The following is a 17,152-nucleotide window of genomic DNA, read 5'->3' as shown; positions in this document are numbered from 1 at the left end:
TGGAGCTCAGTATGCATCAGTGAATGAGGTTCAGTATGCATCAGTGTATGGAGCTCAGTATGCATCAGTGTATGGCGTTCAGTATGCATCAGTGAATGAGGTTCAGTATGCATCAGTGTATGGCGTTCAGTATGCATCAGTGAATGGCGTTCAGTATGCATCAGTGTATGGCGTTCAGTATGCATCAGTGAATGGCGTTCAGTATGCATCAGTGTATGGCGTTCAGTATGCATCAGTGTATGGCGTTCAGTATGCATCAGTGTATGGCGTTCAGTATGCATCAGTGTATGGCGTTCAGTATGCATCAGTGTATGGCGTTCAGTATGCATCATGTATCAGTATAGTGTTATCAAGGCCCTGACTTGTTTTACCCTGCATTTTTTCCAGTTTGCACGCATGAACTAGAAAGACAAATATCCACTTCACAACAATAGACTTCACCATTCAGTCCTAATAAAGTCCTCAGTGCTGGAACACAGCCGGGCACTGTGGATCTTCCAGGTTGCCATGGGTAATCAATCTGATGGACTCCTAGTCATTTAGGCTGTACCGAGCGGCGTAGAGCCCTCATACAGGAAGGCCATCAGAAAAGACGTGGCGTACCCGCTATGGCTAATAATGCAATCCTTTCTCAGTCAGCAGCGAGTCATAATTCTATTGGTCAGCGTGCTCCCCGCCACTAAAACCACGCGCTCGCTCGGCCTCTTCTGCCCTCGCTCGCGCTCTCTCTCTCTCACCTTTGTCTCTGAGTCGCTCTCCATCCACTCATCATGCATTACGCCGATTACAAACAGCAGCACAGGCCAGGGACGCAGGCGGAGGCCACCACCACTCTCCCCTGTGGCTGGGCGCCGGAGGTTAGGTACTGGAAGAAGGCACAGGGCACTCTGTTGTCTGGCGGTAGGAGGGCTTGGTGAGAGGCGGGCCTGGGAGGAGCTCGACTGAGCAGATGTGAACGGAAGCGACGCTTCGCGCGCCTCTGCAGTGGCCGAGCCCGTCCGTTGGCGGCGGCCGTGGCGGTGGGCGTAAACGGAGCCGGGGTTCTATGGAGGGTGCAAAAATCAATAGCCTTTAGAGGAACGCTCTCCTTAATCGGAGCGTGGCTGTTGCCACGTACCTCCTCCAGGAGAACTCGGCAGAAATCTTTCCCTCTTTTGAGCGCATTTCCGCCACCTCCTCCTCACTCGGCTCGTGTTTTCTTTGCGCCGAATACACCAGCACGCATGCGGAACCGGGGATCCAGAGGAGGATAAGGTTTTACTTCCCTCATCTTCAGAGTGCAGAAACCAACTTTGCCTAGTGACTCCTCCGGTTCAGCAAACAGGCCTATTATATTCATCCTTTAATCTATCCATCCCCCACATTCACCCACATCCATCTAACCATCAGCACACTCCTCTCTTAAACCGGTACTTCTAAACCATCTCAAAGCATTACTCATTTCTAAATAATGATGTAAGGAACTTCAAAAAAGGGTTTGGAACAAAAACGCAGTCTCTCCGAGCATACACTTGTATGCTGCGTGTCTGGTTGTTAGGGTTCAGTTCCATTTTGGCCAGGCATTTGTGAACACTTATCACACTTTAGGCTTTGAAATTGTCTCGACTTCGGCCGTTTATCACATCCACGGCCAGTCCCTCCGTGTGCGCGGGGTCCGAGCGAGTGCTTAGCGCGGTTCCGCTCCTCATTAGCGGCAGCAGGAGGAGGAGCGCTTTTCCGCCGGCCCGCCAGGTTCGTGCATATTTCAAAAGCCCCGCTGCGAGGAGAGTCTTTGCTCCAAGATCCAGCCCTGCTGGGAGGAGACCAGCCCTCAGCTACAGCAGGCATGAAACGCCACCTAAACCAGCCGGGGCTGCTACGCTTCTCCAGACTCAAATGCAACCAGCTCGCCATTAAGTGCAACGATATTCATTCATTAGCTGGTACCGGGGCCCCAACACCAGAAACACGCACAAAAAGTGACTGATTTCATGCCTGACGTTAGCATGTCGCTGCTTTCCACCTGTGCTTTGCGCACTGGGACACGGATTTGGTGAGGCGGGTCTGTTGTTCCTCTGGAAATGCTGGAAAGGGAAAGAGGGTTAACTCCGGGAATTCAGAAAAGGTGGTGTGAAAACACACGGTGCAAGCAAAGTTTAAACAGATTAGGAACTCATCCTTTCAAATCCACTCGGGCTGAGGTTTGTTTTGGGTTTTTTTTTTTTTAAGCGGCACCCTTTGAAGTTCATGTGCAGCAGGAGCCGAGGTGAAGTAACGGGAGAAGCAGAAGAAGCAGAAGTACGAGATGTAGAAGAAGATGATGACAAGAGTGGTCCCACTTTTTTCAAAGGAGAAATGCCTTTTTTCAAAGGCTTTTTTCAAAGGAGAAATGAGGCCTTGCTCTGGTGGAGCTTTGGGTTGCTGTGTGAGAAACGCTAAGCTAATAACGGTGTGACCAGCCTGGCATCCCCGCAACAGGAGGCTGGAAGCAGGAGCGCCCGGGGCCGTGGCCAGCTGGTCACCAGCAAAGGTGTGGTTTGGCGAACACCACTGAGGCACGGGGCTCATCTGATGGGGCTTCTCCTACACTGCACATCTACTCAGCGGACTCTGACCTGTTAATCACACCGGACTACTCCGACTGGGGAAATGTGAAGCCTTTAATCTGCAATGCTTAACGCAACAATCTAAACACCAGCCATTTAACCAAAAATAGATACAAGCTATATTTTGTAATGACAGCAATATAAGGATAAATAGTAAGGGAACCTGATTCTCTTGTTTACATTAAATATATTGAAAGCACAAGCACCAACAAACTCAGCCTTGGCTAACTAATGTATTGTTTATGATACTCCTTATTGATTTTCCGTTGTGCCTCGATTCATCTTGCTGTCTAAATATAGTTCCTTAAAAGCACCTTCAGGCGCTATGCTTGTGAAGTGGCCTTTAGGAAATGAATCAATCAAATTAGCTGGGTACACCCCCCCCCCCCCCCACACACACACACACACACACACACTCACGCGCAGGACCCACTCCCCAGCTTTTCTCTCCTTTTGTTCAGTTGCTGATTGGTTGCGCTCGTCCTTCTCCCTCACACACACAGACTTTATATTAATATTCCATTGATATAGCCCAACACAGGCATCTGAAAAACCCATATTAGGCAAAACGTCCTTCAGCCCTTCATCGGCTATGCACAAAGCCAAAAGGAAAGTAATTAAACCCTTTGTCCGGGCAGCAGGCTGCAGCTGGGTGGTGTGTGTGTCGGGAGGGGTGGAGGCAAGGGAGACGAGGCAAAACACTCGCTGAAACAAGAAAAACAGTTCACGTGCTGCAGGCGGAGCGGCTGTAAGGACGGAGCAGGAGGAAGCTGGGAGGAGGGAGCACTCCGTCCTTCACTTGGCCTCGGGTCGCCGCCGGCTGCTCCGACTTGCCGGGTCTCCGCTCCGCCGCTGGCCAAATTTGGCACGCCCGCCGCTCACTGCGACGAGCTGACCCAGAGTCCGTGAGAAGAGGAGCTGCCGTCCTGTGATCCAGCAGCCTGCTGGATAGGAGACCTGCGCGAAGGCGAGGTCCGCCTCGCCGGGCTGCGGGAACAGCACGCACGTCCCTACACGATCAAAACGACGCGTAATAGCAGCAGTGACATGAAAGGTGTTTCACACATCACTACGAGTTTAATGCACAGCCCCCTACATTTAAGCACAAGTCTATACTGCAGAATTTAATCAGTGCTGATTGTTCAATGATTCATTTTAACATTTTCCTTTAGCACTGCGATTCTTGGTCGCTGTCAATAGATAGATAGACAGATAGACAGACAGACAGACAGACAGATAGACAGATACTGGATTCAAGCCCTACTCCTGATTAGGTCCATGTTGTAGAGTCCCTCGTGTGGCTGAACGCTCTACTGTAGCAACACACACACTTGCCACAAACGTACGTGTGTCGTAACTCAAGAGTTCACCCTGGCGACATCCACTGGACGCTGGCGTGTTTAGAAACTAGGTTTTCTAAGGTCAGGTGGTGTTTCTGCACCCCCACCCAAACAGTGGCCTCGTTCTGGGTCTTCACCTCAGGCTGGAGAAACGGCCCAACACGCACCAACTCCGGATCTAAAATCCCCTGACCACGGACGCACGCGTGACACAGCACTGACTCATCAACCAGGGCATGAGTGCAATTTTTAATGACTGCACTGGGCGGAGGGTGGGGGTGCCGGGATGGGTGGAGGAGATTTAACCTCTGTGGTGAAATCGAGCAGATGGGTGGAGCTCAGCCACATTAAAGTGCAGGGCTCCTGGGCAGAATAAATACTCTCCTCACACGCATCACTATCTGGCCCTCTACCTTCAGAGACACTCACCCCTGGGTGTAGGGAGGGGAAAGAGGGGGAGAGAGAGAGAGAGAGAGAGCGCGCAAGAGACTGAGATACTCTGCTCTTATCAACCACAGTCCTGGCAGACAGGGGCTAAAAGGTTCTTCTATGCCAGTCCCAAAGGTCCACTGTCAAATGACCCATAAACAGCTCACACAGACACAAAGCTCACACACACACACACACACACACAAACAACTTGGCAGTAGAAGTGTCTGGCTGTACTGCTACAACCTCAAGGGAAAGTCTCATCATTACCCGGCATCTTTAACCAAGGAAGCCATCATGTACTGGGAGACATGAGCAGCATTCTTTAAAAAAAACAAAACAAAAACAAACCCTCAAGACCTGAGAAATGAGGAGCTCCTATTCTACTGAGGTCGCATTTCTGCTTAGCTGGAAGTATTAGAGTAAATCTAATCTCTGTTGTCATTTTAGTGCTGTTAAGTGTCATGTGACACTTCAGAAGACCATGTATGAGCGGCTATGCAGGCAGACAGACAGACCGGCAGGCAGACAGACAGACCGGCAGGCAGACAGACAGGCAAGCAGACAGACAGGCAAGCCGGCAGGGCACGCGTCACAACCTCCTCTTCCCTCGGAGGTCTCCCACCACCGGCACAGTGCAGTGGAACAATTAACACACTCGCCAGGACTCAACACACACATAAATCACACAGTGTACCAGAACGTTCTCGAAAGAGAGAGAGAGAGCGCGAGAGAGAGAGAGAGCGCGAGAGAGAGAGAGAGAGAGAGAGAGCGCGCGCGCGCGAGAGAGAGAGAGAGAGAGAGAGAGAGAGAGCGCGCGAGAGAGAGAGTGTGTGGTCTGGGACCTTTGGGGGTGGGTGGGGAATGTTGGTTCCAAGAGAACTTGCCAAAATCAGAATAGAATGAAACAGTGACATAGACTGAAGCAGACAAAGAGTCCAAGACAGAGAAAGTGCTAACGAGGACAGACAAGGATAGACGTGGTGTGTGTGTGTGTGTGTGTGTGTGTGTGTGTGTGTGTGTGTATATATAAATAAATGTGTGTGTGAGTGAGTGTGAGAGAGTGTGAGTGTGAGAGAGAGAGTGAGAGCCCCAGACAAAGGACTGCTGGCATGAGACACTTCTCAACTGAAGTGTACGAATAAACAAACCCCGCTACGAGGACCGAATCCTGCTTCCTGCTCAGTTCAGTTCAAAGTGCTCCAGAAGGCAGAGCTCAGAACCAGAGCAGCGACGATGTGCCTCACCTCCGCACGCCGGAGCACTGGGTTCCCCTCCTCGTTTGGCAGACTGGCACTCACAGCAAACAGGCTTGTTCTGGGCACCACACGGAGACCCTGAGCCAAACATCCTCCGGTACGTGTGCACGCGTGCGTGCGTGTGTGAATTCGGGACTTTTTCAGCCTGCTCCTTCACATTCGAAATCAGACCCGTATACGAAGTTTGGCCGCAAACTCTCAAGCCAGTTACAAAGAAACCTAGTGTTTCTCACTAAAAACATTTCTCCAAAATGTCGAACTGTTCCTGTATAAACACAGAAAATGCCGGTATGAATTCGACACGTGACCCAGATGCGCCCTTCATTTCGCCACAGTAGGTCTCCACCCTCTCTACGTCCTGACTGGAGTCTGTGTGCGGTGCGGTTCCCGCCCTTACTGGAGTGTCCGTGTGCGGTAGCAGCCCTTCCTGCGGGTGCACCGATGAACGCCCGCTGCCCGGCAACACCCATTACGCCTCCGGGTGGTCCGGCTCAGGTGCTAATGAGCCGGACCTGTGCCCTGCTCTGCTCAACTCTGGCATCGACACCAGTCCTTAGGAGACTTTAACGAGGCTTCAGCCTTACTACCCTCCCCGGCTCTCTGTGCTCCAGGTGCGTGCGGGCAGTGCGTACTCTAAACGACACCCTCTTCCTCTTTGCGTCCGCCGGTACAGCTACCTGCTCTCGTAACCCTTCAGTTTCCTTTGAGGATGGTTATCGGTTTGATATAAAACGTCCTGTGCTTGTAGAATTGGGTCTGGGGTAAACAGAGGAGGGGACGCCGCTCCCTCCCGAGCGGAGAGCAGCCTGTCCGCATGCAGCTTGTGCCCTCTAGCGCACCTCAGACACGCAGGCAGACTCACTCACTCTCACACTCTCTCTCTCTCTCTCTCTCTCTCACACACACACACACACACACTCTCTCTCTCTCTCTCACACACGCTCTCTCTCTCTCTCACACACGCTCTCTCTCTCTCACACACGCTCACTCTCTCTCTCACACGCTCACTCTCTCTCTCACACGCTCACTCTCTCTCACACGCTCACTCTCTCTCTCACACGCTCTCTCTCTCACACACACACGCTCTCTCTCTCACACACACACGCTCTCTCTCTCACACACACGCTCTCTCTCTCACACACACGCTCTCTCTCTCACACACACGCTCTCTCTCACACACACACTCTCTCTCTCACACACACACTCTCTCTCTCACACACACACACTCTCCTGAACACCATAAAGGGACAGAGGGTGGGTCATGCCTGCCCGCTAAACAAGAGGAAACTCTCGTCGGCGGAGAGTTCGCGCTGGCGGGTTATGCACGCTCAGGCCTGACTGGTGCGCCGCTGAAGAGGGGCCTGAGCAAAACGAAACAAGCATTTTTCATTCTTTAATTACCCACATTTGTGACGGGGGGGGGGTTGAGGCACATGGGGTGCGTGACTTCACTGTAATAACCTCGATTATTCAGAATTAGGCCGGTATTGATTTGCTGCTGCCTCGGCTTAGCACGTCTCGGCTCTTGGATGCGGAGACGGGAGGGAGAAGGGGACTCGTGGCACTCCACGTCCCAGGAAGAGCGAGCTCTGCGGGGGGAAGAGGAGCAGGGGATGGTGGCTGGTAGAGGGGGGGAGGTTGCGTCCTGGGGAGAAGGCTGTGTAATTAAAGATCCTCCTCATCAAGCCCGTGATGGATGAAGTGATCCAGGCTCCAAGTCGAGACCTGCCTCTCTCTCCCCCTGCGTACGCGACCTTGGCCTCTCGCTCACAAGATGACCTTCAGAGTTGCTTGGAGCCTGTTTGGCCAAGTCAGAATGACACTAGTGGGAAAGGCTAGCTGTTTCCCACGGCGACCCCGGGCAACCTCACAGCAAGAACCAATATTTATGTTTTTCCTCAGCGAGCGCTTGCCGCGGCGGTTACGAACACGGGATTAATTGCATGAGGACATGGATTATTAATGTTTAGGCTGACAGCAGGGGGTTTGGGGAACATGGGGGAGGTTCCATAGTGTTCTCCTGTGAAAAAACACCAGCCAGGCCTGACCTCCACACTTACAGCGCACCTCTTTCCAAGATAAACATACTAAGAATGATTGCCTCATATAAAATAAATATAGCTGGAAGCTGACAAGTCAGGCCAAGGCAGGCCCAAAGACCCACTATAGCTTTATTTCAGTGACGTCTCTCAGCTATAGTACGGAAAAGGTCTGAACGCCGGCTGTGGACACGCAAACAAACTGCACCGCGGTCCGGCAGCGGCGCTCAAACTGCGCCCACATCGGCGTGAGCCCGAGAGGAGGGCTCTCGTTCTGAAGCGCGAGATCCTTCTGGCCGTGACCGTGCCGTGCCGTCTGCCTAACTCGACCTTGAACGAGGAGTCACGAAGAGCACACAAAAGTGTGGTGGAGAGAGAGAGGGGAGCCGAGTGTCTGCGAGGGCTTGGCACTCTGCAGCTGTCGACTGCCTCCACAACGCCCCCTAATCAGCACTAATTGGCACTTGTGACGACAGGCTGGACCACTGCCGAGCACATGGGGGGTAGGAGGCCTGCTCCGGGCCAGAGTTCAGCCCCTCCGCCTCGCAGTGCCCTCGTGCGCAAGCCAAAAGTGGGCATGTGTGCGGCAAACACCCTCTGCCAAGCTCCCAGCGCGGCGTGTTCGGGAGGAAGGTGTGTATGATGTGCTTAAATGGCTGCTTGGCTGGGAGAGGGGGGGTCTTTTCGACACCTCTCCCCCGGGGCTGAAAGCAGGGAGTTTGGCGCTATAAACCTGTTAACGCTGTTATTTTCCAGGCTGCAACTTTTCACCGGTGGATAATTAAACGTGTCGATAAGGTGATCGAGGCCCATTTCATTAAGTCTAGGAGAGATTCATGAAGTTATTTTAACGGCGTACGAGCAAAATCCTTGAAATGACATTCTCAGTAATGCATTGCGCGCAACTTTTTGTTGTTTGTTTGTTTTTTGGGGGGCCAAGCGCTCGTGGGATAAATATATTGATCGTCATTCGATTGGTCCTTCCACGCGTGTCTCCGCGGCAGGCGAGCCTCCCCAAACTCAGCTGCCAGCTGAAGTGTGAGAGAGAGATATTTATATGGCCAGACTGGCCATTGGAGAGGCCCATACCAGGAGCAGCAAGGGCAGCAGCCGGAGCGTGTCGCGTGGGCACTGCTGGCTCAAGCAGCTGCAAATCCTACTCTGCACAACACAATGCTCCCCACTGCAACCAAAACCCATGCAGGGAGCCAAAATGTCAGCGCTACAGCAGGTGGATGCGAATCCACCTAGCAAAGTGCCTTGAGAGCGCAGGGTGGCACGCGGCTCCCAGGGGCCCCCCTCCACATGGCATGTAATCCACGCGCTTAGAAAAACCTAATCAGAGGATTTCAGCGCCGCTAAAAACACTGCCTTGGCTCAGCGTCGCAACATAACGCGACACAATGGGACACTTGTTAAAAGACAAAACACGCCTGCCTATAACTGGAAAGGAGAAGGAATTCATCCCAGATGCCAAAAACAACTGCTTTTTCCTCCCCAGACTTGTTAAACTCCCCCGTCTAATTTAGGTTTTAAGTTGCACGCCATGTTATGGGGCACGCGGAGGCAGTTGATGATTCAAATCAGGCTGTGAACTCGGTACCCAGTCATTTCAGAGTTATTGGGAGGTCAAGTATTGATCTGAGGTAACTAGGGGGAAGCAGCGGAAGCTGGACGCGAGGAAAGTGCGCTTTGAAGGCGAGGCTTGGCAGAAGAGCTGACGGCGTTCCTGCAACGCCGCTTTGAAGCGAGGCGGAACGTCTGCCCTGACTCCGCAGCCCTGCCTGTCAAGAGCAGGCTGACAGAGCCATGAAGCGCCCCCCCACTCGGACAGGCTCCGGGGGGGAGGGTCGTGAGGAGCGGGCCGTGCACTACGGCAGACCTTCACTCTCCATTACCCAGTTTGTTAAATAGACCCTTTAGGAATAATGGCTCCACTGCACTCTCCTGGACTGTAATCACCAGGCCAAAGATGTACCGAAAACCTCGGAGTGCGTGAGGCGCTTTGGGTTCACTCAGCTGCACGTGCTTTAAAAGGCTGTGCCTTTGCGAGATAGCAGCTGCTAGGCAGTGAAGGGACGATAATAATGCTATAATGAATGACTAAAGCAAAACGTTGCAGTAATGCGCAGAGAGCAGTTTCTTTTTCTTTCTTAATTGGACAGAGAGTGGCGAGGGACCTTTGCCCTAAAACAACTGGGGCGCTCTTTGAAACAGTTCAGGAGTTGAAGGCAATTGCGCAAGCTTTGCCTAAACATATGAGGTTTGTTATACGTACTCTGGTGAACCCACACCGGGAGAGCGACGCTCTTTAGAACAATAACGGGGATCGCTTAGCATGATTTCTGCATGGACATAGGATCAGATCAGAGTTCGAAAATGGGATTCTCAACCTAGCTCTGCGTTCTCCGACATCGAACGGATGTTTCGGGAACGCAACAGAACAAGAGATGGAAGGAACTGGATGTGAAAGGACACTGCTGACATTTAGTTTTTGATCGATGAATGCACTGCAGGCCTCAGTTCTGCCCTGGCGAGGCCCTAGGGACTGTGAACAGGATGTCCACCGCACCGGAGCCCGGACCTTGGAGCCGCCTTATGGACAGCGTACGGTGGAATGAGTCTGGACAGCCCTGCTGCTTGTTTACGGCCAACATGAAGCAGGCCAACGCACCTCCTTTTCACTCGGCCCCGTTAGCAGACCTTCAAACCTATTAACACCTAAACAGGCATTCAGGCCCGTTTCCAGATGTGTACTGGCAGTAACGTCGGGGGCGGGGTTGTGTGGTAAAGAAAGTCACGGAAGACAGGAGGAGCTTTACAAACTGTAGGCTTTAGTGTTCAACGCAAAAACTAATTCCAGCCATGTCCCTTCACACCTGATTGCTTGCATCTTTTGTTCTGTTGTGTTCTGCGTTTCCAAGACACACATTCAACGTCGTAGAACGCGGAGCTAGGTTGAGAATCCGATTTTGGAACTCGGATCTTTTGCGTTAGCTCTGCATGGACAAAGGACATCATGCTAACCGACCTCATTATTGTTCTAAAGAGAAAAAAAATCTGCAATTTACAATTTGGAATATGTATATAAAAGCTGTCAGCATGCCTGTAGCTGTTTGGTGATTAGTGCTTTCTTTTTTTTTAGTTGGGTTTATGGTGCCCATGGGATGCAGATTCGCTCAGGTTTACACGACCAGAATACCGCCCCACGAGGCCGGCGCCAGCGGATTGGCCGGCTGATCCAACACGGCACCCTCGCCGCCGGCGCTGTGCGGCAGGCTCCAGCTCATTAAAGCGCTCCGTAGGGACGACCACGGCTGTCTTTGCCCTGACCGCAGGCACGGATCAAAACAACAGCACCACGTAACTAAAGACAAAGTGCAACATAAAGTGCAAAATAAGACAACGCACATCTAATAATCTAGTCTCTTTTTCTGCCGAGGTTCACCTAGCCCTGATGCCGTGATGTCACTGAGCCTCTAGCCGTCTCAGCTGCCATGGCTCCTCCACCACCCCCTGATGTCCCCTGCTGTAGCCTACCACACCTCCACCCCAGCCAACTACTTCTCCGTTGCCTTTGATGGACGATCTCGTGCAGGGTGGGTCTCGGACACGTGCACATCATCGGGACAAGACTAGGACCTCTAGAAAACCAGGCTAAACATTAAAATTGCTTATTTTTTCAATGTGTTATTTATTTTTCTCTAAAAAATGTTACTGTTGTGACGACCGTTGTCGGCCAGAGGAGGATGCCCCCCCCCCTTTGAGTCTTGGTTCCTCTCCAGGTTTCTTCCTCGTGCTCTAGGGAGTTTTTCCTTGCCACTGTTGCCTTTGGCCTGCTCACCGGGGGCTTGGACTCAGACATTTGTAAAGCTGCTTTGTGACAACATCTGCTGTTAAAAGTGCTGTATAAATAACTTTAATTGTGTTAACGTCGTCTGAAGATTTGCTGACTCGCTTGTAATTTACTAGGAGCTTTCCATGACACTACGCTCTTCTGGGCACACCTTCCCAACCTCCCCCTCTGCTCCAACAGTCAAGGAATGATAGCTTTTTACTTGCACGCATCTACTATTCTGTGCTGTGCATGGCCCCTTCAGTTAGCACTGCAGCACCATTAGCGGGACTGGACGGAGCCCGGGACACATTTGTGATGAAGGCCAAGGGCAAAAACCATACCCGGGTCTCGAACCCAGGTCCTATAGGGGGTAGTCCTAATCGCCACACCACAGAGCAAGCACCCTGACCAGTCTCAATCACATTTCTCTGATCGATTAATTAATTCTGATCGATTAATCAATTCATATGTGCGGAAAGTATTCACCTACCAAATGATCCATTTGGGCAGTTCATTAGTCAGGATGCATTAGTCATACTCATTATTCAGGGTATGACACACACATCATCTCATGTCATGTATAAGTTGATGTGTAAGTATTTAACAAAGGTAACATGTTTTAACAATTTAACATATTTAACACAAATGTCAACCAAATGTTTTTACTTCCATCTGGATTCTACAACACTAAGCAACACAGTCCTCTCACAGAGAAAGAGAAAATATTCATCAATACCAAAACACTCACTTTCACGGCTGGTTTTGTTAGAGGGAATCCCAGGAAAGTGTCTCTCCCGCCTCCGGTCTAAACCCACGCCGTGCGTCTACCCTTTAGGCTACGGGGGGACGCATGCGGCAGCTCAGTCCTCGCCCTGCTCCTCGGCTACGCCAATAAGGCCTGTGTTTGCGCTTTTCACACACTCCTGTCTGTTTACCCAGCCCTGCCCTTCGAGACGCTGGGGTTAAAGGAAAGCAAAACGGATGTGCCTGTGGACGCGCCGCCTGGTAAAGGGCAGCTCTTCCACAGCGCCGTGTCAAGAGGCAAGAGGCTGTTTACCCTCGTTCCAGCTACGTACAAGTATACAGTGAAACTAGATAACGTCCCTCCAGGACCACGGTGCAACACAAAAGGACACGCGTGTAAGCACCGAGCGATTTGTAAAAGATATAACATACTCTGACGTGTATGTAGCAGATATGCTTATAGGATATATGAACACAGTAGCCGATAAAGCAGCAGCCAGTACAACAACAAAAGAATACAAATATTTGTTAAACGGAACACAGTATTTGCTATTTGTTAAATGCAGTATTCTAGCAGACCAACAGCCACACATGCCCGAAAGAACACGCGCACGCACACAGCCATACTGAGTCACTACCTAGCCCACAATGTGATCACCTACCCCCACCCACCAGTACACAGAGTTCCTACCTAGCACACAGAGTTCATACCGAGCTTGGTACCTAGCAGAAAACACCAGGAAACGTTCAGGATTTCAATACAATAGTTCTGTTACATCGAAAAATTAAAAAAAACAGAGCAATGGTGGGCTTTAGGAAAGTTGTTTCATTAGACGAATGTTGTATTCTGCAGTGTGCTTTTACTGTGCAAAATCTGCTTCTGGCAAAAAGAGTCAAATGCAGGGGATATACTTTCCTACACAGTTCTCGTATGCCGTGGGTCAGAATGTTAGTGCTCCAGTTCTGCTGGGTCACTGGCATTCACCCAGATGCATGCCACGATGTACATTAGCCCTGTGCCTCCATGCCCCTACAATCCCACCCTAAAGAGGGTCAATCGCGCCTGAGGGCAGACTCGCATGAGATTACACTCACTCATTCGCGTTAGCGGAACTACCGTTCGCTAAGAAAGTGTGGCCCTGCCAGTGTGGTCCTGCCATTTACAGTTGAAAGGTCACGAACCGGCTAGCGGGACCACGGGCACGGGAAAGAGTGAACGAGCGACGGCAGCGCGCGTCACGGAGGGGACCGGGCTCGGGCCGCGCCTCGGTCTCACGAAGGACGCGTCCAGCACGCCCACCTTTGGGCCAAAGCCTTTGTTAGAGAGGGAGAGGCGGCGATCTCACCGGCCGTCTCTTTAGAGGAAGCAGACTGTGCGGACTGTGGAGGACGACAGAAAGAGCAGACACTCGGCAAAGAGTGCGTTAATCTGCACCTTAAGGAAAGCAGGATATTTCACCCCAAAAGCACTGTGTTTAAAAAAGTCAAAACAAAAAAACCTGTTTCCATGGCTGCGTGCACTGCTGCTATAGAGATGGCAGCCAGTTGTGTGCCAGCAGGGTTTCATTCACAACAGTTTTTCCTCCCCTCGCCTCGAAATTGATTGGCAAGTTCAGGCACATCGGTGGTACTCGTCCCAGTGCATCCTGTAGAGCCCAGGTCGTGGTTTTCCTTGGATGTCTCGTTCAGTATCTACAGCAAGCTGCCAATTTAACCGAGCCTTTCGGCGGGCAGCTGTGTAGGAGCAGGGGTGACATGCTCATGCGCCATCCTTGGACTGCCCACCATTAGCAGGAAACAAGCAGCCCATCACAAGAAGTAGGATGCTACAGGGAGCCAGCCTGAGGGGCACATCAGCAGCACGACCCAGACACTAACAGCACTCTGTCCTGTCCATAGGCCTCTCTGATTAGGCCATCTTCCCCCAGCGCAACGGATCATCTCTCGAGCGTCTCAGCATGTCAAAAAGCTAACCCGAGCATGTCCAGTGTTTCCGGACGAGCTTTATGGGGCTTTAAGTGTCCAGCACTCGAAAGGGCCCTTCATCTCTGGGCTCGAGGCGCGGAGAGACGAGCAGGAACGCGCCTTGCCGGACAGCCGCTCTGGCAAAGCGGCCTCTGACCCCTCGCACCAGTCTGAGAGGCAGTAAAGCAGAACTAACGAGACTTCCCAGGGCCGGCAACATCCTGGGCTCCCAGTAGGAGCAGGGAAGTACTTTCAATGCTGGAGTGAATGAGATGACCCGGGGTCTGTGAAACATGCCACTTTCAGACGCTTGCCCGCGCGGGGCTGAGCGCGAGGTGGTTTTCCCCTTTTCTCTAACAGCATTCGGAAAAGACAAAGCGCTGCTTTTTTGCTTTTTTTTTTTCCCCCCTTCTCCGTTTTTATAAGTTGGACGGCGTTCCACGGAGCGGAGAGCAGCTGGAACGTGCTCCCCAAGTATCCCGGACTACAGCCCAGTGGCCAGTGCGCTCCTCACCCCCTGGTGCTTCCTGACATTTATGATCCAGACCCCCTGTATGCCACTGCCTGTGAGCCAGAGGAGACCCTAATGGCGGGCCGCAACTAACAGGCCAGAGGCAGGAGAATCCCGGTGGACGTCTGGAACCAGGTTTAATTGGGGTAGCTGGGTAAATAGATGCCAGATTACAAGCTATAAATGAGAATTTATGTGCCTATTATATGTGTCGCTGATCTGCTCAGAAATGGTAACACACTCGTTAGCTACTTTTATACGCTATCCCACCACTTCCTAATTAGCACTGATGCTGCCCAGGCTTCAGTCAGTATGCCCCCACACACACACACACACACACACACCCATGCACGTGCAAATTGTTCATGCTTTTCCTCCTAATTAAGTGGCTCTAATTTGGCGTGATACGATTCTTTCTGCAAAACAATGATCTCAAGAATAAACTTGAGATTGAAGGTGCAAGAGTTCTACAGAAAAAAAAAAAGAAAACAGAAACAAAACCAAAAAAACTCTTGGCAAATCTTCCAAGAAGCAATACAAAACATTTGAGGCCCTAAATCAATTGAAAGACAAATCCATAGAAGCCTGAGTAGTTATTAAAAGCACTCTGCCGTGCTTCGGCGGAGTGTGGGATCAGGGAAATGTGAAGGGTCACAGGGTGTAATCTAAAGGCTCTCCCAGTACTCATGAGACATGGTAATATCGCTGGCACTGATCGACCTGACGACGCCTTTGGAGATGGACTCAAATATTTGCACATGAAGTGCAGGCATTAGTTCTGGGTTATTAAGAAAGCACTGGAGGGAGGCCATGAAAGGACAGAGAGATTTAATAAAGGTGCTTCCCTTTGTTTTTCTGCCTTTCTGCGATGGTTTACCTGCTCTGTGCTTGCTGGCGGGTGGGAGGACGGGCCCTTGGTACAGAGGAAAAGTGGTTCACGGAGGAGCACGACGCATCCAAAGAGCATCACCCCAAGCACCCCGTGTCTGCTCTTCACTTAGCCCCGCTCTCTGTTTCAGGCAAACAACGTTGGCTATACTGGTGCCTACAAGGGAGGCTCTTTAGCAGCCCATCAGGCAGAGGGACGCACACAGGAGAGCAGCACCGGCAGCAGGAGAGGGCCAGCCTGTTCAAGGCACTTTACTGCTGTGTGTCCACCTCTCTCACTCGCGCACGCACACTCGCGCACGCACACAGGGCTTACAGAAAGAGCCTACTGATGAGAGATTTATTGGAGCAGGGCAATGGGAGCAGGGTGTGTTTGGGGGCTCTGAGGTGGGGGGGGGGGGGGTCCAGAGTGAAAGAGGAAGACTGAACCAAATCCACTCCTTCCCCCCCCCATTTAAAAAGATAAAAGCCTGGAGAGAAACCCCGTGTAGAATAATTCGAGTGAAATGGAGGGATAGAGTACAAGGAACAGCAACCTTTCGTCATTCTAAAAGAACTCAAAAGTGACGAGAGAGTTCAGAGACGGCAGGAGGGGGTAATCTTTGATCCGGGGAGGATTCCCACCCTGCAGTTCAACGTGTGGTGAAGGAATTCGCGTTAGGGAAGAGCATATGCAGAGAAGATCACTAGAAGTACTGCAAGGCTCTTAAATCACATCCTTACAGGCATGGCACTCGAGCACGCGTTCCCATGCTCTGCTCAGCTCGCCCCACGCTCCACAGCACCAGCCTCAAACCTTCCCAACGCCAAAGGTTAAATGCTCAAGGAGGCAACTGCAGGTCGTCGCCGCGAGCCCGACCCCGATGCCGCTCATCTCTCGACTGCGATTTCTTTGTATGTTGTTGCAGCGCTGGGTCGCAAGTGCGCAGAGAGCCATTATTGCGCCCCAAGCGGCAACCACGCGGCCGTCTGCACCGCGGGTCACGAAATGGGTCCCTCGCTCAAAGCGTCCCCACCCCCACGAGGCCTCCCGCCTTTCCGAAGGTTCCACTCAACCCCGACCCCTTAAGCGCGGGTCGCCACTCGGGAGAAACCCGAGGCCGACCGGGCCGGACGGTAACAAGGCCGACCACCCAGGAGTTCCGACCCGGCCGGCCCTCCCGACGGCAGCTCAGAGGAGGGCGGTGAGAAGCCAAGCTACCTGCTGCCCCCAGCCACCTGTGGAGGATTCCACCTCCATTATGCTCTGTGCCCGGGGTATTAAAGCAAATTTGATCCGACATGCATATATGGTTGTGTTGCACTTTTAATACGAATATATGCACATTTGGGTATACAAAATTATATTACTACATTTGCTGTTTACATAGCTATAAACTCTAAACAGTACTTAGTGCTGGTTATGAGTCACAAATACTTAAATTTCAATTTATTTAAACAAATCATTTAAACTGTAGTTGACTTAATTGGTGTTAAAAGGTCTAAAAAAAAAAGATTTCGATGAACATAAATAATTTCAACACAGGTTTTAATGTGCATCTTCTTTTTAAACAT

The 17,152-nt window shown here is 51.5% G+C and overlaps 1 protein-coding gene and 1 long non-coding RNA gene across 13 annotated transcripts in view; one reads left to right on the top strand and one right to left on the bottom strand.

Annotated features, from left to right (window-relative positions):
• Positions 1–17,152, bottom strand: part of pard3aa (par-3 family cell polarity regulator alpha, a) — a 277,492-nt gene that overhangs the window by 191,958 nt on the left and 68,382 nt on the right. The window contains exon 1 of one of the 12 annotated variants that reach the window (XM_081696958.1): positions 12,239–12,372. The exons of the other annotated variants lie outside the window; for them this stretch is intronic. The gene's annotated coding sequence lies outside the window, so the exon portion shown is untranslated. Of the gene's footprint in view, positions 1–12,238; positions 12,373–17,152 lie in introns of those variants that run through there. 12 annotated transcript variants of the gene reach the window in all.
• On the top strand, positions 6,779–11,580 carry LOC145651248 (uncharacterized). The gene is made up of 2 exons (XR_014117081.1): positions 6,779–8,285; positions 10,798–11,580. It is a non-coding gene; the product is annotated as an uncharacterized LOC145651248 (long non-coding RNA).

This window comes from Electrophorus electricus, chromosome 14 (assembly GCF_041902795.1).
Source record: "Electrophorus electricus isolate QZ-2024a chromosome 14, ASM4190279v1, whole genome shotgun sequence".
Lineage (NCBI taxonomy): Eukaryota > Metazoa > Chordata > Actinopteri > Gymnotiformes > Gymnotidae > Electrophorus > Electrophorus electricus.
Note: the sequence above shows the minus strand (reverse complement) of the source record. Positions and strands in the feature narration are given on the sequence as shown.